This window comes from Lutra lutra, chromosome 4 (genome assembly GCF_902655055.1).
Source record: "Lutra lutra chromosome 4, mLutLut1.2, whole genome shotgun sequence".
Taxonomy (NCBI): domain Eukaryota; kingdom Metazoa; phylum Chordata; class Mammalia; order Carnivora; family Mustelidae; genus Lutra; species Lutra lutra.
Genome location: NC_062281.1, coordinates 127040102 through 127049101, shown reverse-complemented (window position 1 = coordinate 127049101; position 9000 = coordinate 127040102).

The following is a 9000-nucleotide window of genomic DNA, read 5'->3' as shown; positions in this document are numbered from 1 at the left end:
CGAGAACCCAGAGCAAAACCACAAAGCAGATGAAGAAAGGCTCACAAAAGAGATTGAGAAAAGGGTGGCCAGAGAGGCAGAAGAATAGTCAAGTTGCTAGAAGCCAGAGGGAGAAGATGTTTAAAAGGGAGAAAACTATCCATAGGACTGCTCTGAGAAGTCAAGGAAGATGCGAACTACAAATATCCATTGGGTTTATTGATGAGAAAGGGGTCCTCACTAGCATCAGGCAGACTTTTTCAGTGGGTTTATGGGCACTAAAGCCCATATACCAATAGTGGTTAAGAAGTGAGTGGGAGGTGTGGAAGTATAAACACAGAGTAAGGACAACTCTTTCCAGAAGCTGCAATGAACAACGCAATGAATAATCTTTATACATCAATCTCTTTCACAGCTTAAAATGTCATTAGAATACATTCTTAGAATTTCTAGGTCAAAGGATAAACCTATTCTAAAAACTTTTGATAGAGAATGCCCAATTGTCCTCCCTGCCGTTCACCTTTAAAGCAGTTTCCAAGTTTATCCTTCAATCATTGATTTAAGTCAATCCCTTCCACCTACATCAAAACCTCACCCTGTACAATATCCAGAAAGGACGACTTTCAGGCACTCCCAGAGTATAAATCATTGAAAAGAAATTGAGGCACTTCATTTGGTCCTTCAGTAAATGTTTACTGAGAGCCTAATAGGTTGCAAACACTGAGAGGGTATTTAGGTAAACCCAAAGAACTAGTGCTTCTAGAGGATGAGAAAAATACCTCATCCATAATCACATGTATAACCGTAACATTAGAATTGTACTAAGTGTTACTAAGAAAAATACTATGACCAAGGAGCACTGTCTTGTCTAGGGGTCAGGAGAGAGTCTGGGAAAACGAAGGATGTGTAGAAGTTGGCCAGGGTGCTGGAGTATCTGTAGTAAACTCAACCTAACCACCCACTCTTCTGATGCAATCTCACTGCATAGCAGAAGAATGGGGAAATACATTTCCCAGAATCCTCCTCTTTTGGTGGTCCCAGATTAGAGTTAGACAATGAGTGGGAGGCAGAGAAGAAGAGAAGGTGGTATTCTCCAGTGGCAGTTGCAAAGATTCCTAGCCAGACAGCAGAGAGGCGATTTGCAGTGGTTTGGGGGTGAGTTCCTGAAAATCATTTGCTTCAGTGCTATATAGGCAGCTGTAAGGATTAGTGGCAACTTCCTAGAGGAAAGGGAAACAGGCCAAACTCAGTGAGACTGAGCCCCAGCCTTCCCCGGGGACCCGTAAACCCCTCATACCTTATAGGGGAAGAAATGTGTTTCAGGAAAAAGAGTAACGAACTTATCAGTAGGGCCTGAGGTGGAAAGACACTTGGCAGCTTTCAGAAGAGCCACTGTGGCTGGAGCCAATGAGTGAGGTTGACCAGTTGGGAGAGGAAACAGAGCCATGGAGTCGGATGATTCAGGAAACCATGGAAAGAATGCTTAGCACCCTATCTAGTAGGTGTGGTAGTAACTTGAACAAATACAACTTTAAAAGATTTAAGATAGCTATTCTTTAACCAGCAAATCCCATCAAGCAGAAAATCCCATTACCCACACATTGAATTCGTAGTGGATACTATCCTCTTGAGTTTCCATAGTTGTCTTTTCAACATTTAATAATTTTAATATTTTTAGTCACATTAAAGGATCCTAAAGGCACTTAATAACTCCTTAAAGATATTTTGCTTCCCTCCTTCAGTTCATGCTGAGCCTTCCTCTCCCTGATCAATCCATTAACAAATATTTATTGAGCAGCTTTTTTGCACACAGTGTAAGTTAGACACTGTGGGATTATGGCTCATAGAAGATGAGAGGAAAAATCATTAAACAGTTGAAAACCAATGTAACAGAGTATTCAGTTCATGGCTCTAGTCTAAAGTATGCCTCTTTCAATAATTCATATGCCTGTTTAATCTGTATGAATAAAAGTGAGCAAGTGTAAGGTGATTGTCACATGCTAAGTCCTCAAACTGGAGTGTTCTGCTCCCCCTTTGTGCATGGAACTCCTAAACATTCTTCAAGATGCAGCTCAACTGTTACTCCCGGGATCTTTCCTGACTTGCCCGGACTACCACACGCATATCCTTCCCCTGTAGTCACAAAGCCATTTGTACTTACCCCTCCTACAGTGCTCAGCACACGTTCTTGCAACTTCCTGTTTACCCTATACATTTCTATCCAATAGCAGGAGAATAATATTCTTCATTGTGACATCCATGCCTATAATGTTGCTCAGCTGACATTTAGTAAGTGTTTGCATTAATGAATTAATTGAGTGAACAAATTCCAGATTCATTGGCAAAAATATATTCCCCTTCGAAGATAATGTGTCTTTGGGGGCCCTGTGGACTTTCCTTTCCAGAAAGGCTCGTCTGATTTCTTTTCTCTTGAGGATTTTGGCATTTTCTGCTTCCATCAGATCTTTTTGAATTATTTTGTTGTCTTTGTGGGAGCTCAGTCCTTTTGCTTATTGACTGCCATCTTGTATTTCTGGCCCATGATTGACAGAGCAACTGGAATCTACGAGCAGAAAGTCAATAATGCAAGGCCTTCAGACAGTCCACTGATGCTCTTGAAGAAACTGGTTTCCTGGTCTCAGTGGCAGTCACTGATCAGAAAATGTAAAACTAGCGAGCCATGAATAGAAACAATGTAAAGTCAGCCACACTGTTTCTTTGCATGAGAGGGTTTTTATATTGGTTTCCTGTGTTTAAATTCTGTGATGTTTCTCAGACCCTGGAGGGGGATGGAAAACGGGTGGCTGGAAGAGAAGGGGAGAGGGAAGGGGACACTGAGTGAAAATTGTGAAGTGTGCAGATTTGTATTCATTTGTTTTCTCATTGCCACACTAACCTTCACCAGTCCTTAAGCTTTAGGGATCCTAAATGTAAATTTCTTCTTTAACACAACATTTTCCTTGTTCAAGTATAAGTGATACTCGAGTAGACATGAAAGATTCGAGACTTATTACTTGCAAGTTAGCATTTTACTGCTAATGTAGTCTGCCACCCTTTACCTCCTAGTTTTATGGTTGTCTAATTATAGCCTGCAGGCCTGTGGTGGTCCTTTGCTACTTCAACTGGAATGTAACTTCCAGTGAATTCTCCCCATTAGGACCTCCCACTGAGTTATTGATTATTAAGGTAATGCACTTTTAGTGTCCTATCTTTAACATGGAAATGTAAAAATGAATGGCTTGCAATTGGAGGATTAAAAAATGAAGGAGAAGAAAGCAACTTCCCTATGGAGAGTCCTGTGTGCTCTTTAGGTTACTGTTAATTTAAAACACTGTCAGACAAAGCACAGTTTACCTGTCAAGTGAATTATATAAATGGTATTTTATTATTATATATTTGAATCTCTGAAGAAAGACAACTTGACATAGAACAGGCTGGCTATTTATGTGTATGAAAGAAGGAAGAAGAGAGGAAATGAGGGATGGAGGAAAAGAGGAAGGAAAGACCGGGAGGAAGAGAGGTAGGACGGGAGGAGAGAGGGAAGGAAGGGTGCTTGTCAAATTCAACAGACTTTGTTTTTAAGGAGAGAAAGTACAAAGAGGGCCCCTTTCTAGGCAAAACAAAACCAAAACCAAAAAACAACGTAACCCAGATGGCATCCTTCATATTAAGCATCCTGATTATGGACATCTTATCTAAGCAGTAGGGATCCAAAGAGAAAGGGAGCTGAAGCCTCTTCATTATTTAGATGGAAAAATAGGACTCTGGGTTGTAACAGAACAATCCTTTATGACGATCCTCCATGGGAGCCCACACACGAGATAAATACTGGCAAATGGCATGCAGGAAATGGAATTTGTTAGATAAATTGTCTGTAGGTGAGGCTTCGGTGAGAGAGGTTCCTCTCTCCCGGGCACGGGGAAGACACACACATTTGTAGAGCTGCTCTTCGGGGCTGATGCCCTCCACTGAAGCTACCGGAGCAGCAATGGCAGTGAGAGAGAACTGGTAGGTGAGTAATAAGGAGAAGAGGATGAATTGGGTGGGCGTCCCCAGAATCTGAGCTCGAGCGCCCAGACCGGCACCTTATTTTAGGTGAAATCAGGACTCAGAAGCTGATAAATTCACTTGACTCTTGGAGGGGAAATGGAATCATCGATCACTTTTTTAACTGCAAAATCTATTGAAAATAGACCCCACAGTTGGTCTCCGGGGTGCTCATGATGAGTTTCTGAGAATTCAGGAATCCTGCTGTCTTCGCATACCTGAACAAGATAAAATGCTGTTTGCTTGTGAGTTACATAATGTATTACCTGAAAGCATGCTGAAAATACAAAACTCTATCCAAATGTTAGGTAGGATCATTTCATTGCTAGATATTCTTTCTTGATGAAACCAGTGCCAATTTGCAAATTTAAGTGAAAAAGCTAAATCTAACCCTCAGAGGCCACTGCTGTTCAGGAAATGATTTGGGTGGAGGCATTTGAATCCTAAATGGTCCAAAGAGGGCCAATTATCATTCAATGAGTATCATAAGCATTAGTATTATTCACCAGACAGGTTCATCTGTAGATCTTAAAAAACTTTGCCGAATAAGTACCACTAACATGGCCTCTCTGGACGGGATCTCAGGAGATCTCAAGATATAAAGAGTTTAAGAGACTCAGCTTCGGATGTAAAATAAGTTGGGGTTCAGGCATATGCCTCAAACTAATCCACTGACCTACCCACTAGACTCTGCTTTGCCTCAGAAGCCCAGTCCCGAGAGACCCTTGAACGCAAATAAGGTGCTAACAGCCATTAATTAACTTAAGGGTGGATCCTAGTTTAATGGGAAGGCGCTGACTTTTTTATTAGCAGAAGGAATGTTTTTAATTGGATTTGATAATAACACCCTCTGAGCCATATAAACACCGGAACAGTTCTTAGACTATAAATCTAAAATGCCAGACTTGAGTTGCCAAGGAGAAAGGACAATAATACTACTCTCTTCCCTAAAGGGAAGGCCTGGGCTAAAATAAAAGGGAATCCTGGAGAGGCTAGCATCAGAGGAGGAATTGGGTAGGGACCTGGAGGTAGCGGGTAATTTGCTTAGAGGCCAAGCGGAATCACAGCCAGCACCCTCCCCTCCCCCAACACTAAGGGCTAGACCCACACTTCTGATGAGTTGCAAATGTTTTTTATAAAGTTTTCTTCCTTTTTCTTTTAGGATAAGTTTCCTGTCTCATAAAAATAAAAAAAAAAAGTTTAAAAAAAATCCCCACAAACTTTTAGCTCTCTTTTAAGCAAACTGCTGTCTGTATGCTGTAATTAAGTTTCATTTTTTCGCATTGACTCCACCGGATGGAGGGTGCCATAAATCATATGAACAAATGTTCAGCTAAAATCCTCTCTGTGAGCACCATAATTTAAGTGAATTCATTCTCAGTTCATCTCTTGGAGACATGATCTCATAGCATCTGTTCTGGACAAAGATAGCCATCTTTATTACCTGGGAAAACAGCAGTGAGTTTATCCCAGATTACTTTGGAAAGGCCCTTTCCTCCTTCCTTCCTTCATTCTTTCATTCAGAGTGTGTGTGTGTGTGTTAAGAGAATTAAAAACAACAATAGAGTGGGTCAGTTATGATTTTCCTGAGAAACCACCCTTCTGTTCATGTGTCTGGACATTCACCTAATCAGTGACACACAAGCAAATTGCTCTGCCCCTTCTCTGGGCTGCATTTACCACTAGCAGTGTCTGAAGTATTGGCTGTGATGGGGGTGGGGAGGGGGTAGTGTCTTGCTTGTGATCTCCTTGTTGCTAGGCAGACTTTCCTGAGGGCAGGAGCGAGGTATGTGTCCTTGCATGAAAGGAGAATTCCATGGTTTTGTTGCGCCCTATTTTAATTAGTTTGCATTACGAGCCATATCTTAAGATGAAACATATACTGCACATCATTGCAGCTTCAGTTGTCAAAAACAGCAAGAGCTATTTAGCCTTAGTTTCAACACCACCGGAGTGTGGCCACACAGTAACACGGTGCCTTCTACCCATCACTTGCCAAGGTCCACTTGGTATTGTTGGACGGCAAACTGTTACTGACATTCATGTTCTTCATCAATGAGAACTGAAACACCTTAATACACTCTGCGTGACCACTCTGTATTACCTACCTCTTCATTCTTGTGGGTGTTGAGTTTTCAGCTCATAATCTAGCCTGATACAGGTCTCTTTTTGATTTGAGGATAGGACTGTGACAGCAGTATTTTACCAAGTACAAAAATGGTATGTAGATCAATTTTCATCTGAGAGAACTAGTTAGGAGATCAAAATATTGAATCAGGATCATCAAAGACTTGAGAAGCTAGAATGCTGGGCTTACTAAAAAGGTGGATTTTAACGGGGCTGAACGTGAAAGTCTTCATTTATGCTCAGTAGACCAGCTGCATAAATACAGAAGGAAGGAGGGTTGGTTTCATAATAGTCATGCATGTATTTTAAAAGATACAGGCTTTTGAGTTGACAGCAAGATCAACATGAGTTAATAGTATAGGATATGGCTGCAAAAGTCTTTTAACAGTTTGAGATGACAAGTCTAGAAGTGCGGGATCCAGATCAAGGGAATGAGGTGTCTGGGTGTCATACTGTCGATGCTTTAGGAAAGACATTGAACAACTGGATTTCATCTGAGAAATAAGCTGAATGGAAGGGAATTTGAAACTATTTCCTGTAAGGAACAGCTGAAGAAACATGAAATGTTACCCTGATGAGGAAAATGCTTGAAGAATCTAGGATTGTTTTCTTCAAATGTTTCGAAGGCGCCCCTTTGGAAGAAGAACCACCTTGTTCTCTACTGACCAAAAAAGAGAATCAAAACTCAGTCTACCAGATCCTTGCAGATACCCATACCCACTTTTTTATTTGTGTGTAACATCATTATGGAAATCCATGATCATTTGTTTCATTTTTTTTAAAGATTTTATTTATTTATTTGACAGAGAGAAATCACAAGTAAGCAGAGAGGCAGGCAGAGAGAGAGGAGGAAGCAGGCTCCCTGCTGAGCAGAAAGCCCGATGTGGGGCTCGAACCCAGGACCTGGGATCATGACCTGAGCCGAAGGCAGCAGCTTAACCCACTGAGCCACCCAGGCGCCCCCATTTGTTTCATTTAAAGGTGGTCTTTTGATTGATCAATTTGAGAAATACCGTACCAACATCATCTTGCTTTCTGCTGGCCGGGAGGGCATAAAGAGTAGGCCATAAATGATCCTGAGTGCTACATTGGGTAGAGAAGTTGTAAGAGACAGTGAAAGAAGAAAGAAAGGGTCTGAAGACAGAGTGCATCGAATAAAATTCTTTCAGGGTGAATTTCATTTTGTGGGTAACACAGACAACTGAGGAGAGAGAGGAGGCTTATCACAATAGCGTTGAAGCAGGAAGGACTTTGGGAGACCATATGGATGGAACATCAGCTTAGGACACCCAGGGACTGATGCGAGAGCCATTTCTAGGTTGTCTCAACCAAGAATTCAGTCTCGGTGTTTCTCAATCTATAGTGAATCTGCTACTAGATAGACACATGGCAAGGGATCGGAAAAGCAGTCCCCAAAATGGGATAGCTAGGTCTCCACGGCCCCCAAATCTATTCAATTTAGTTAAATATCTTGGGCATGGATTGAAATACCTGTTTTCAACTTCTTTGGGTGTCCTGTAGCCATCGAATGAGCCAATGGTGATGGAACTGATGCTATTTACAAAACTCTGGCTCCCCCTTGACCTTGGGCATGTGTGTAAAACATATTTACTTAGCACACTTCCTCCCTCAGTTACTGTGAGGACATTCACATGTCTACCACTAGTTCCTCAGCACAAATATGAGACGATAGAGATAATAGGTAGGTCAAGTTATGGCAGCCCTTTTGTTCTTTTATGCTTTCCAGACTTGATGAATAAGGAAGACCCTCTCATCCATCCATGTTTTTTAATAACCAGTGCTCTGTTTCTTATGCTGTGCTTCACCCTAAAGCTGCTCTGGGTAGTGGTGGTGGTGAAAATTTAAGACATTTATAACAGATACTTACACAACATAGGTTATTATGACTACAATTGCTACTATTTTTATGATTCCTGATCCTATGGTAATCCAGGGGGTAGTTAATAACTCCCTTGGTGAAAACTGTTTACCCATAAACACTTCCATGAAGGCTGAGTAGCAATTAAGGTAATGGTGCTGGTGTAGGTAAAGGTAAATGACCTCGTTAAGGCCCCAGCCTAAATGGTACCCTGGTGACCTGGGAATGCTAGTAAGCAGCAGTTTACTCACGTTGAGTATTTTATTCACCATATCTCAAGCCCTCCATCATTATTGTTGTTTGCTTACCATCCTTCATTGTGTGCCACGGGAATGCTGGGTTTGGGTTGAGGTAGTGTGTGCGTGTGTATGTGCCCCGAGAATTTGAACTGCTGGCTAGAGGCCTGTACATCTTGAACTGCAAGTTCACTTACTTGGGTGACAGTCATCTCCTTCGTTCTTAGGAATCAGTGGCATTAATCTTGGCTTAACCACATCCAAATCCTGTAATCATTCATCCACTGATTCATTTCAGCCAATGTCATAAATCCATCTAAAGCCTTTACCTATGGAGAGAAAGAGCAAATCCCGAAAAGAATTATTCATTTGACTAGCCTGCTGGTGCTATCATAAAGCGCCGCTTAATTATTACTAACACTACAGCATTTAATGGATCTCCATTGTGGGACTTCTAATCCTTTGCTCTCTGTGTGTGGTGGGCTCTTTGCTGAGGACGTGGCATCCTCTAAGACGCCCAAGGTTCTTATCATTCAGTGCCAACAAAGTGACCACTGCTGCACGGGGCCATGCCTGTAGAGCCTTCTTTTCAGCTTGCCAACTGCTGACCAGACCCACGTCCTAGCCAGGATTCACTTACTGGAGTGCACAGACTTCTTGATCCCTTAAAGGACTGAGTGGGCCATCCCCATAATCCTACATCAGTCAAGAAGGAGGGAAAATGAGAACAAT